The sequence below is a fragment of the Hemiscyllium ocellatum genome, chromosome 1, assembly GCF_020745735.1.
Source record: "Hemiscyllium ocellatum isolate sHemOce1 chromosome 1, sHemOce1.pat.X.cur, whole genome shotgun sequence".
Taxonomy (NCBI): domain Eukaryota; kingdom Metazoa; phylum Chordata; class Chondrichthyes; order Orectolobiformes; family Hemiscylliidae; genus Hemiscyllium; species Hemiscyllium ocellatum.
Genome location: NC_083401.1, coordinates 106,439,782 through 106,452,261, shown reverse-complemented (window position 1 = coordinate 106,452,261; position 12,480 = coordinate 106,439,782). Strand labels below are relative to the sequence as shown.

The 12,480-nt window shown below is 41.3% G+C and overlaps 1 protein-coding gene across 5 annotated transcripts in view; it reads left to right on the top strand.

Annotated features, from left to right (window-relative positions):
* The window catches only part of LOC132815744 (kelch-like protein 5), a 144,171-nt gene that overhangs the window by 21,286 nt on the left and 110,405 nt on the right, over nucleotides 1-12,480 (top strand). The window contains exon 1 of one of the 5 annotated variants that reach the window (XM_060824892.1): nucleotides 10,072-10,095. The exons of the other annotated variants lie outside the window; for them this stretch is intronic. The gene's annotated coding sequence lies outside the window, so the exon portion shown is untranslated. Of the gene's footprint in view, nucleotides 1-10,071; nucleotides 10,096-12,480 lie in introns of those variants that run through there. 5 annotated transcript variants of the gene reach the window in all.

The following is a 12,480-nucleotide window of genomic DNA, read 5'->3' as shown; positions in this document are numbered from 1 at the left end:
AGGGCAGGTGACTGAGGTGTCAGCGGGGGGGCACTTTGGGGCCAGTGACCATAATTCTATTTGTTTTAAAATAGTGATGGAAAAGGATAGACCAGATCTAAAAGTTGAAGTTCTAAATTGGAGAAAAGCCAATTTTGACGGTATTAGGCAAGAACGTTCAAAAGCTGATTGGAGGCAGATGTTCGCAGGTAAAGGGACGGCTGGAAAATGGGAAGACTTCATAAATGAGATAACAAGGATCCAGAGAAAGTATATTCCTGTCAGGGTGAAAGGAGAGGCTGGTAGGTATAGGGAATGCTGGATGAATAAAGAAATTGAGGGTTTGGTTAAGAAAAAGAAGGAAGCATATGTCAGGTATAGACAGGATAGATCGAGTGAATCCTTAGAAGAGTATAAAGGAAGTAGGAGTATACTTAAGAGGGAAATCAGGAGGGCAAAAAGGGGACATGAGATAGCTTTGGCAAATAGAATTAAGGAGAATCTAAAGAGTTTTTACAAATATATTAAGGCCAAAAGGGTAGCTAGGGAGAGAACAGGGCCCCTCAAAGATCAGCAAGGCGGCCTTTGTGTGAAGTCACTGAAAATGCGGGAGATACTAAATGAATATTTTGCATCAGTATTTACTGTGGGAAAGGATATGGAAGATATAGACTGTAGGGAAATAGATGGTGACATCTTGCAAAATGTCCAGATTACAGAGGAGGAAGTACTAGAGGCCTTGAAACGGTTAAAGGTGGATAAATCCCCAGGACCTGATGAGGTGTACACAAGAACTCTGTGGGAAGCCAGATAAGTGATTGCTGGGCCTCTTGCTGAGATATTTGTATCATCGATAGTCACAGGTGAGGTGCCAGAAGCCTGGAGGTTGGCAAATGTGGTGCCACTGTTTAAGAAGGGTGGTAAGAACAAGCCAGGGAACTATAGACCAGTGAGCCTGGCCTCTCTGGTGGGCAAGTTGTTGGAGGGAATCCTGAGGGACAGGGTATACATGTATTTGGAAAGGCAAGGACTGATTAGGGATGGTCAACATGGCTTTGTGCGTGGGAAATCATGTCTCACAAACTGTATTGAGTTTTTTGAAGAAGTAACAAAGAGGATTGATGAGGGCAGAAGGGTAGATGTGATCTATATGGACTTCAGTCAGGTGTTCGACAAGGTTCCCCATGGGAGACTGATTAGCAAGGTTAGATCTCATGGAATACAGGGAGAACTAGCCATTTGGATACAGAACTGGCTCAAAGGTAGAAGACGGAGGGTGGTGATAGAGGATTGTTTTTCAGACTGGAGGCCTGTGACCAGTGGAGTGCCACAAGGATCGGTGCTGGGTCCTCTACTTCTTGTCATTTTCATAAATGATTTAGATGTGAGCATAAGAGGTACAGCTAGTAAGTTTGCAGATGACACCAAAACTGGAGGTGTAGTGGACTGCGAAGACGGTTACCTCAAATTACAACAGGATCTTGACCAGATGGGTCAATGGGCTGAGAAGTGGCAGATGGAGTTTAATTCAGATAAATGCGAGGTGCTGCATTTTGGGAAAGCAAATCATAGCAGGACTTATACACTTAATGGTAAGGTCCTAGGGAGTGCTGCTGAACAAAGAGACCTTGGAGTGCAGGTTCATAGCTCCTTGAAAGTGGAATCGCAGGTAGATAGGATAATGAAGAAGGCATTTGGTATGCTTTACTTTATTGGTCAGAGTATTGAGTACAGGATTTGGGAGGTCATGTTACAACTGTACAGGACATTGGTTAGACCACTGCTGGAATATTGTGTGTAATTCTGGTCTCCTTCCTATTGGAAAGATGTTGTGAAACTTGAAAGGGTTCAGAAAAGATTTACAAGGATGTTACCAGGGTTGGAGGATTTGAGCTATAGAGAGAGGCTGAACAGGCTGGGGCTGTTTTCCCTGGAGCGTCGGAGGCTGAGGGGTGACCTTATAGAGGTTTACAAAATTGAGGGGCATGGATAGTCTTTTCCCTGGGGTCGGGGAGTCCAGAACTGGAGGGCATATGTTTAGGGTGAGAGGGAAAAGATATAAAAGAGACCTATGGGGCAGCTTTTTCATGCAGAGGGTGGTACTTGTCTGGAATGAGCTGCCAGTGGAAGTGGTGGAGGCTGGTACAATTGCAACATTTAAGAGGCATTTGGATGGGTATATGAATAGGAAGGGTTTGGAGGGATATGAGCTGGGTGCTGGCAGTTGGGACTAGATTGGGTTGGGATATCTGGTAGGCATGGATTGGTTGGACCAAAGGGTCTGTTCCCATGCTTTACATCCCTATGACTCTATACCTTTCTTCACTATCCTATCTACCTGCAACTCCACTTTCAAGGAACTATAAACCGGCACTCCAAGGTCTTTGTTCAGTCACACTCCCTAGGACCTTACCATTAAGTGTATAAGTCCTGCTAAGATTTGCTTTCCCAAAATGCAGCACCCCGCATTTATCTGAATAAAACTCCATCTGCCACTTCTCAGCCCATTGGACAATCTGGTCCAGATCTTGTTGTAATCTGAGGTAACCCTCTTCGCTGTCCACTACACCTCCAATTTTGGTGTCATCTGCAAACTTACTGACTGTACTTCTTATGCTCGCATCCAAATCATTCATGTAAATGACAAAAAGTAGAGGACCCAGCACCGATCCTTCCTTGCAGGGTATTTTGCATATTATGTTTGTTCTGCTGGTTGTTGGTATGGGGTCCTTTTAAATTCATAGAAGCTATTTCAGTGTGGTGGTAGGTTTGTGGGCTACCATGATTCCCCAGGGGCTGGAGTAGTCTGGTGTCATCTCTAAGATGTCTTTGATATATGGCAGTGTGATTAGAGTCTCTGGATGTGTTGTGCCTTCTTGTTTAGGTCTGATGTGCAGGAGTCGCTGTCTGCACTTATCGAGTATCTGTTGTTCCTGCAGATATCTCAGAGGTGATGATCAGACTACTCCGGCCCCTAGGCATCATGGTAACCCACAATCCTATTCCACAAAGAAACAGCTCCTGATGAATTTAAAGGATCCCATACCAACAACCAGCAGAATGAACGTCCTATACAAAATACCCTCCAAGGGCTGCAATAAACATTACATTGGACAAACGGGCAGGAAACTAGCCACCAGGATACATGAGCACCAACTAACCACCAAAAGACATGACTACCTATCACTGGTATCCATTCACACAGACAAAGGAGGGGCACCAGTTTGACTGGGGCAATCTATCAATCTTGGGGCAGGCTAAATGAAGACACGCACGGGAATTCCTAGTGGCCTGGCATTCAAATCAGAACTCCATTAACAAATATAGATTTGGACCCCATTTACCAACCTCTCAGAAACAGAACCAGAATTGATATCACCCACCACAACAAGATTCAGTATGTTTTTCACATGCTTCAGACACACAAGTAAAATATTTTGGCATTTAGACCGAAAATTTGCATTCCCAATCCATTGGTAAAAAAATTTTGTGAAGGCACTGCTTATCTTCAATGCATTGGTATTACTTTAAATGTAAGTGATTTTATTTTTATTTTTTGGGGGAAAAAATTCTTTCCAGCTGCTCTTTTACGGTCAAACTAATTTGAGTCATTTTTGCTGTGTCCCCATGTGTATTGACAAACCCGTCTCAGGGAGGGAAGGAAATTAATCTATTAGACATCAGGGCCTACATCAATGAAGGATGGTTAGCTTTCTTTGTGGCAGCTGATGACACTTCTTGAATCCTTTGGTCAGGAAATTTTAAAAATAAATTTTATTCCCCTGCTCAATACAACAGCATTGTACTGCCAGGAATTCATTGCTGTTCAAGTGTTCTACTTAATGGCAGGAAATGCTTTGTATGTTTTTAACCATAATTAACATGTTAATTCCCCTTCACTCCCTTGTGTCACAGTATAATTTTGCTTCCGGGGTTTGGAGCAACTACAAATTGGAAGTCGGACTAGTGAGGATTCTTATATTCTTTTAATTTGGTGGGTATATAACCTTTGATGGATTTCTGCTTCAAAAAATGTCTTATCCATGAGGTCTGACCGGTTGCAGTTACCACAATGTTCACATACAATAACATGATAAATGCTTAAACAATCATAATGAAAATCTTGATGTTTTGACATAGGGATGCACAATGCCAAATTAATTTGAGAAATCAACAAAAATGAATTGATTTCAAGACTGGTCTATTAAACGTGTTGCCAATTAATGCTTTCCTGTGTCCTTATACAGTTTTGTTCGAATAAGTCAGCAGTATTCAGAAGGTTACAGCTGATACGCATTTGAGGTTTACTCTACCAGCAGGATATTTATGCAATGAAAAGGGTATGGCTTAATATAAGGCAACAAAGATATCAAGAACAACATTACACTTTAGGCTGTTTTCATTAGAACAGAGGATGAAACCATTAGAGAGTACATAGGAGATTTCCAAGAATGGTTCCGACAATGAGGGGTTTCGGTTCTGAAGAGACATTGGAGAAGCTTGCACTGTTCTCCTTGAAAAAGAGAAGACAGAGAGGAGATCTCAAAGTTTTCAAATCTGTGACAGATTGTGACAGAAAATAGGGAGAAAATGTTGCCAGTCATAAAATGATCATGAATGTGAGGACATGGATTCTTTTGCAAATTGCTTTAAATCTAAGTACTTTGAGGGAAAGGTTTTTTTTCATAAAGCGAGTGAATAGTGCCTAAAGTGCACTTGTGTGTGATGGAGGAACTTGCAATCAAGGCTTTCACAGGGGGCTCAGATGGTTCCTTGAATTGAAAGTATGTGCAGTTTGGGACAACATAGCAAATGGCAGTAGATGATTTGTTTATTTGGATATTTGGCAGAGACAATAGATTTAAGAGCCTCCTTCTGCGCTGTAACATTTCTGATATTTAGGTAATATGAATGATTTGTTAGAGATGTTTTAAAATTGTTTCAATCTTTTCATTGATTTACAAACTTATTTGTGATTAGTGAATCTGTAAAAAGGGATTTGGATAGAAGACTAAATGCAAGTTTTAGAACTGAAAACATGAATTTTACACAAAAGGCTATCAGGCTGTGATGTGCACTTCAGGAGTTGGAATTGAAGCAGGGACCATGTCACCAGTTAAGTATGGTTCAAGATGGATGGATGGTTCGAGAAAAAGAGAGCAAAGGGATTTGAGATCAGTGCAGACAACTTTGTTAGATCTACAACTTGAATGGAAGATAAGTAGATTGTTGGTGAAATAACCTGTTTCTATATCATAATTTCTAAGTAATTCTATTCTGACAAGACTTGATTAGTATCAGGATCAATGCATACAGGGAGGAGAAGGCAGAGAATTGAGTTGAGAAACATCAGACATGATCAAATTGAGGAGCTGACTTGATGGGGTGAATGGTCTAATTTTGCTACTGTATCTTATGGTCTTATATAAATAACCTTTCTCTATATAAAGAAAAGCATTTAAAAATAATCAACCTGAGCCATAATGTTAAATTTAGTTAAGCAGCAGCAGTAGGCTTAGTGTACCTGTATAGGTACGAATGTACGTCTGTTTGTGTCCTTTTCATCATGTATGGTTTGATCTGCAAACTTGTGTGAGGCATACTAATTTAATTCTAACTGAAGACCTATATTCCTGTCAGTAGACAGTATTCAAACTTAATTTGGTTTTCTCCTATGAAAACTGGCTGTTCACTATATATTAATTATACTTGAAGGCTTTTAGACTACCAAAGCTGATGTTCTAGGAACATAGGTTCTAATCTCATTATGGCAGATGGTGAAATTTTTAATTCAATCAAATCTGGAATTAAGTCTAATGGTGATCATGTAACAATTTTTGATTGTCATTAAAACTCATATGGTTCCCTAAATGCTGTTCAGGGAGGTAAATTTGCCATCCTTACTTGGTCTGACCTATAGCTGACTCCAAATCCACAGCAACTGGTGACTCTTAATTACCCCCTGAAAAAGTCCAGAGTCTAAATTCATTCAATGTTCTATTACAAAGGAATGGAATATAAAAGTTGGAATACTGTGAACAATTTTGAGCCTCTTATATAAAGGAGGAATACTGGTGTTGGAAGCAGTCTAGATAAGGTTTACTAAGCTGATGCAAGCATGGAGAGATTGTCTTTGGAGGAGAGGTTGAGTATTTTAGGCCTGTACTTTGTTGGAATATAGAAGAATGAGAGGCAACTTTATTGAAATATGATTCTTAGGGGACTTGACAAGGTGGGTGCTGAAAAATTATTTCCCTTTCTGGGAATACTACGATGTCTAGAAAAGTAGTATACAGCTGTAACATTAGCAGAGGATATGATCGCAAAGGATTGCATATTTAAGACAGATGAGGAGGAATTTCTTCTCTCAGAAGGTAGTAGATATTTGGAATTCTTTACTGCAAAGTACTGCTGAGATTGGATCATTAAATATCTTCAAGACTGAGTTAGATTTCCAATCACTAAGGAAATGCCGCCCTTCTATCTACCACGGAAATTTACCGTTGCTGTACTAACTGCTGTGTACATACCACCACAAGAAATGGTTGAGGAAGCTCTAGATATGCTGTGCGCCACCACTAAACCCTGGATATGTAACACTCCGAGCCCCTGTTTATTGTAACTGGCGACTTCAGTCAAGCCAATCTAAGGAATCTGTTGCCCAAGTACCTCTAGAACATGACATGCCCCACCAGGGGCCCCAAACATTGTAGACCACTGCTACACCACTGTGAAAGATGCCTACACCCCTTGCCCTCATTTCAGGAACTCCAACCACAAAGCCGTGCTTCTTCTCCCAGCTTACAGACAACAGTTCAAGTCTAAATGACTACCACCCAGTGGCCCCAACTTTGGAGGTCATGTAGTGCTTTGAAAGGCTGGTCATGGTATTAATCATTCCTGATAAAGGGTTTTTGCTCGAAACGTCCGGATGTTGCTTGACCTGCTGTACTTTTCCAGCACCGCTCTAATCTTGACATTAATCCACGCCAGCCTTCCCACTACTCTTGACCCACTACAATTTACCTATCGGACCAACAGATCCACATCAGATGCCATATCACTTGCCCTTCACCCCTCCCTAGGACATCTTGACACCAAGAACAGCTACGTAAGAATCCTACTCATTGACCACAGTTCAGCCTTCAACACTATTATCCCCTCGAGACTGATCACTGAACTTAGTGATCTCGGATTAAGCCTCAGTTTCCTGCCCACAGGCCATAATCATGAAGATTTATGACAATACTTCATCCTCACTAACACTCAACACTGGAGCTCCTCAGGGGTGTATACTCAGCCGCTACTGTACTCACTGTATACCCACGACTGCGTTGCCAAATACCAGATTGATGCCATTTACAAGTTCGCTGATGACACTACTATAGTCAGTCGAATCTCAGACGGCAGCGAAACAGACTACAGGCGGGAGGTGGAAGACCTGGAAAGATGGTGCACTGAGAACAACTTAGCTCTCAATGCTGGCAAAACGAAGGAACTCATTATTGACTTTCATGGGATGTTAGTTATGCCCCCTACACATTAACAGCACAAAGGTGGAATGAGCGAAGAGAGTCAAGCTGCTGGGAGTGGTCATCAACAACAAGCTTTCTTGGACTCTTCGTGTGGACGCATTGGTTACAAAGGCTCAACAACGTCTTTTCTTCCTCAGGCAGCTGTGGAAATTTGGCATGACAACCTGTATAGCTGCGTCAACGCGAGCATTCTGTCTGAATGTATTACTATCTGGTATGGCACTGTACCATTCAAGATTGGAGACGGTTACAGAGCGTGGTGAACTCGGCCCGGGCAATCACAAAGGCCAACCTCCCATCTATAGAATCCATCTACCAGGCCCGCTGTCAAGGAAAGGCCGCCAGCATTCTCAAAAATACATCCCACCCTGGCAATGTTTTTCTGCAACCTCTATAATCGGGGAGACGGTACAGAAGCCTGAACACACGCACTAGCCGGTTTCAAAACAGTTTCTACTCTATTGTTAGAATACTGAATGGACTCACAAACTCTTAACATTAGTCTGTACCTGTTTTTTTATATATTTTTGCCACTGTTTACCTATCATTTACTTATCTATGCTACTTAACTCGGTGATCTGCCTGCATTGATCGCAAGACAAAGCTTTTCATTGTGCCTCTGTACATGTGACAAATGCAGTTCAATCCAATTCAATTCAGTGGACGGGGGCTGAGGATTATCAGATCAGCCATGATTTTATTGAATGGTGGAGCTGTTTGATGATCTGAATGGCCTACGTCTACACCTATGTCTTATTGTCTTTACAAGAGGTAGTCAACAAATGCCACCCTTGCCAATGATGCCCATTCAATTTTTTTTTAAATCCCACCGTGCATTCTAACCATTTTTTCCTTTTATGAAAAGATGTGACCTGATTCAAAATAGAACCAGAGGCAGTGTTAACCTGCAAACATTCAGAGTACAGTGACAAGTTAGAGGTAGTTATGATTTGCTAATGTTATGGCTGTATATTACTATTTTATACATCCAAGGTATAATAAGCCTTTGAGGTTTTCTGCCACTCTCCTGATTTTTAATCATTCTGGGAAGAAGAGATATGGGTTATATGTTCCTGCCTTCTTTTTCTATCAGAAATTCATGCAAGCCTTTTGTATATGTATTTAATGACAATGACAAGTTTAATTTGGATCAATGTGAGGTGCTGCATTTTGGAAAGGCAAATCAGAACAGGACTTGTACACGTAGTGGTAAGGTCCTGGGGAGCGTTGCTGAACAAAGAGTACTTGGAGTGCAGGTTCATAGCTCCTTGAAAGTAAATAGGATAGTGAAGAAGACATTTGCTATGCTTTCCTTTATTAGTCAGAGATTGAGTACAGAAATTAGGAAGTCATGTTGGGGTTGGACAGGACATTTGTTAGGCTAATTTTGGAGTATTGTGTGCAATTCTGATCTCCATCCTATTGGAAGAGTGTTGTGAAACTTGAAAGGGTTCAGAAAAGATTAAACAAGGATGTTGCCAGGGTTGGAGGATTTGAGCTACAAGGAGAGGCTGAATAGGTTGGGGCTGTTTTTCCTGAAGTATTGGAGGCTGAATGGTGACCTGATAGATTTATAAGATCATGAGCGACATGGATAGGTTAAATAGACGAGGTCTTTTCCCTGGGGTGGGGGTCTCCAGATCTACAGGGCATAAGTTTAAGGTGAGAAGGGAAAAATATAAAAGGGACCTCGGGCAACTTTTTCACGCAGAGGGTGGCGTGTGTATGGAATGAGCTGCCAGAGGATGTGGTGGAGGCTGGTACAAATACAGCAATTAAGAGGCATCTGGATGGGTTTATGAATAGGAAGCATTGAGAGGGATATGGGCCAAGTGCTGGCAAGTGGGGACTGGATTAGGTTAGGATGTCTAGTCAGCACGGATGAGTTGGATCAAAGGGTCTGTTTCCGTGCTGTACATCTCTATGACTCTTTGACAAAATACAACATTTGCTATGTACCAAGTATTAAAGAACTGCAAATGCTGGAAATGTGAAGCAATATTAGAAACAGCTGAAAAAAACTTAGCAGGTCTGGCAGCATATATGGAGAGAACATGCTTTTGTCCCTGCTACATCCCTCTTCTCCAGCATTCAAGCATCGTCACAGAAGGCCTTGGGGCTTCTAAATAATAGGAGATTATACAAGCACTCACAAAGTACAATTTGAGTTGCATCAGCAAACATTTTAAGATTTTATTTTCAAACAACTCAGCTGACATCTCATGTTCTAGCTGTCACAAGTTTCTAATCGGTCATAGATGTCCCTAGTTGGGTAACCTAAGCCTATTTCTAGTTATTGTTAATGTGAGGCCTTTTGTGCAAAATGCACAATGACATCCTGAAACCATAAATCTGTAGTACTCTCTTCGTATGATTTACAGTTTAATTTCTTTTTGATGCAATCTTGTGTTTCAGATACTTCCTGCTCCCAGAGATTTAATTTCAGATCCATTTCATTTTTGATGCATGGATTATTGGAAATATAAACTGTCCTAAATTGGACTCGATGGTCAATTCAAAGAAGCATCCTGAGGGAAAATATATAAACAAGGCTTCATGGCAACTATAACTTAAGTCAAAGGTGACCATAACAAGACTGCAGAGCATTGAATCACTGGATTTAGAGAACAAAAAAATCCCCTTCAAATACTGTCTGTACCGATGATTCTTAAAACTGCTTTCTACGCATTCCTAATTGACTGCTTTATCACTGTACTCTTTTAAACATTTTCTTTTTTAACTGAATTTGATAAATATTTGAAGACAATGGGCAAAATTTATTGTCCACAATGGAATGCCTATCAACCTGATAAATTGGTGCTAACCATATGTCAGCCATTTTTGTGAGGCCCAAAGTGATTAGGTCTTGATTGGGCATTCTCCTTGCCACTATTGGTCAGACTGGTGTCAACAGAGGGATTTTTTTCTCCCCAGAGATCTAGTGTGCAGGAAAAGTACCCTAATCTGAGAGCTGCCAGCCAGCAACTTCCCAGTGTCAGCATAAGAACGGGTAATTATTTCTGGTTCTGTAGTACGGCCCAGACTGAGGATCAGCGCTGGGGTAAGGCAAATGGAGCTCGGAGGGCAGGCAGAGTTCTTCATCCATGTGTGCCCATGATTTCAATTGCTGGCCAAGCAGGAGGGACACCCTTTATCAGACAGACATATCCACCAAGATTTATCTGGTAGGTTGTTCATGTGTTGGAGCCCCTCACTGGCCTCTGTTTACAGAGGTGGCAATGACTTACAAGATGGAAGACTGTCCTTGGACCTGTTTGCCTGGAATTAATTTAGCTCAGGTGCGATGGCAGCTGCGTGTTTCCCCTGCACCTTCCTGTCAGAGAAAATAGGTTCCAACTTCCTGCTTTCCCAACCCCTCTCTTGGAACCTGCCTCTGGGATGGGGATGGACATACAATGCTGCATTATTAATCTGCATCCATCATTGATTAGGCTGTGATAACAACAGTATGCCGCGCATCCCTTATTTGATATTTTGTTAATTAGCTTCAATTTATTCTTTCATAACTAACTCATTGTCCAGTGAATAGGGGTATTTTCTGCAGTAAAAACCCTCCTAATTTTGCGTATTCTATCAAATTTCTTATCAGTAATCTGTTATTTTAACAACAAATGCTGGAGATTACAGTCAGTCAGACACCATCCATGGAGAGAGAGCAAGCTATCGTTTCGAATTGCAGTGACTCTTCATCAGACTCATTAGAGTCATCTACACTTAAATCATTAGCCTGCTGTCTCTCCGTAGATGTTGTCTAACCTGCTATGATCTCCAGCATTTTCTGTTTTCAGTATAGAGTCCAACATACGCAGTAATTTACACCTACATCTGTGATTTTACCTTTTTTATAACCTTTCTATACATGCTGCCACATTCCCTTTAAATCCATGAAAGTGGTCAAGGACACACTTTATCAACTTCAATCAGTCAGATTTCTATATGATAATTTGAGTGTTTTTCAAATTTCATTAGTCTCCTGACCCACCTAGGGTTTTTCCATTTTTCACTCTGAAACATTAGCTCTCTGTAAATAGCATGTTACTTTTAATTTTGATTAATGTGTAGAAGCAAGAGTAAGCCATTCAACCGCTACCTTATTCATTTCTCCTATTTGATTATGATTGATCTAAATTGTAACTCTAAATTACTGGCCTTTGGTCCATATCCTTTAATATCCTTTTATAACAAAATCTATAATCTCACTTTAGAAAAATGCATTGACTGCGTATTCTGAGTTTTTGGGGAAGGTATTTTCAGATTTTGTGTTGGGGAAAATTCATCCTGTTTTCACTGCTGACTTTCTCTTTTGGTTTCCTCTGCGAGAGAAAATAGCTCGGCTCAGGGTCTTTCCTATCATATCAGTTGCTCACTTTAAACACCTCAATTACATCACTTTGTAATTTTCTAAAGTTAAAGCAATTAGAGCTGTGTATGAAACCTGTCCTTAAAGGTTAAATCAGATGAGGTATTAGAATCCCCACAGAATTAGAATTAGAATCCCTACAGTGTGGAAACAGGCCCTTCGGCCCAACAAGTCTACGTAGACCCGCCGAAGAGTAACCCATTCCCCTACCCTACATTTACCCCTGACTAATGCACCTATCCTACACATTCTTGAACACCTAAGGGCATTTTAGCATGGCCAATTCACCTCACCTGCACATCTCAGTGCCTGCACCCAGAGGGAACCCACGCAGGCACTGGGAGAATGTGCAAACTTCACACAGACAGTTGCCCGAGGCTGGAATCAAACCCAGACCCCTGGTGCTGTGAGGCAGCAGTGCTAACCACTGAGCCCCCACCTCCATTCCTGAAGAAAGGCTATACCCAAAATGTTGATTTCTCCATCTTCCGATGCTGCCTGGCTTGCTGTGTTCTTTCAGCCTCCTGCTTGTTTACTGCTGAGTTTAACTATTTTTATTTTTGGCATCCACAGTCCTTTCAGTTT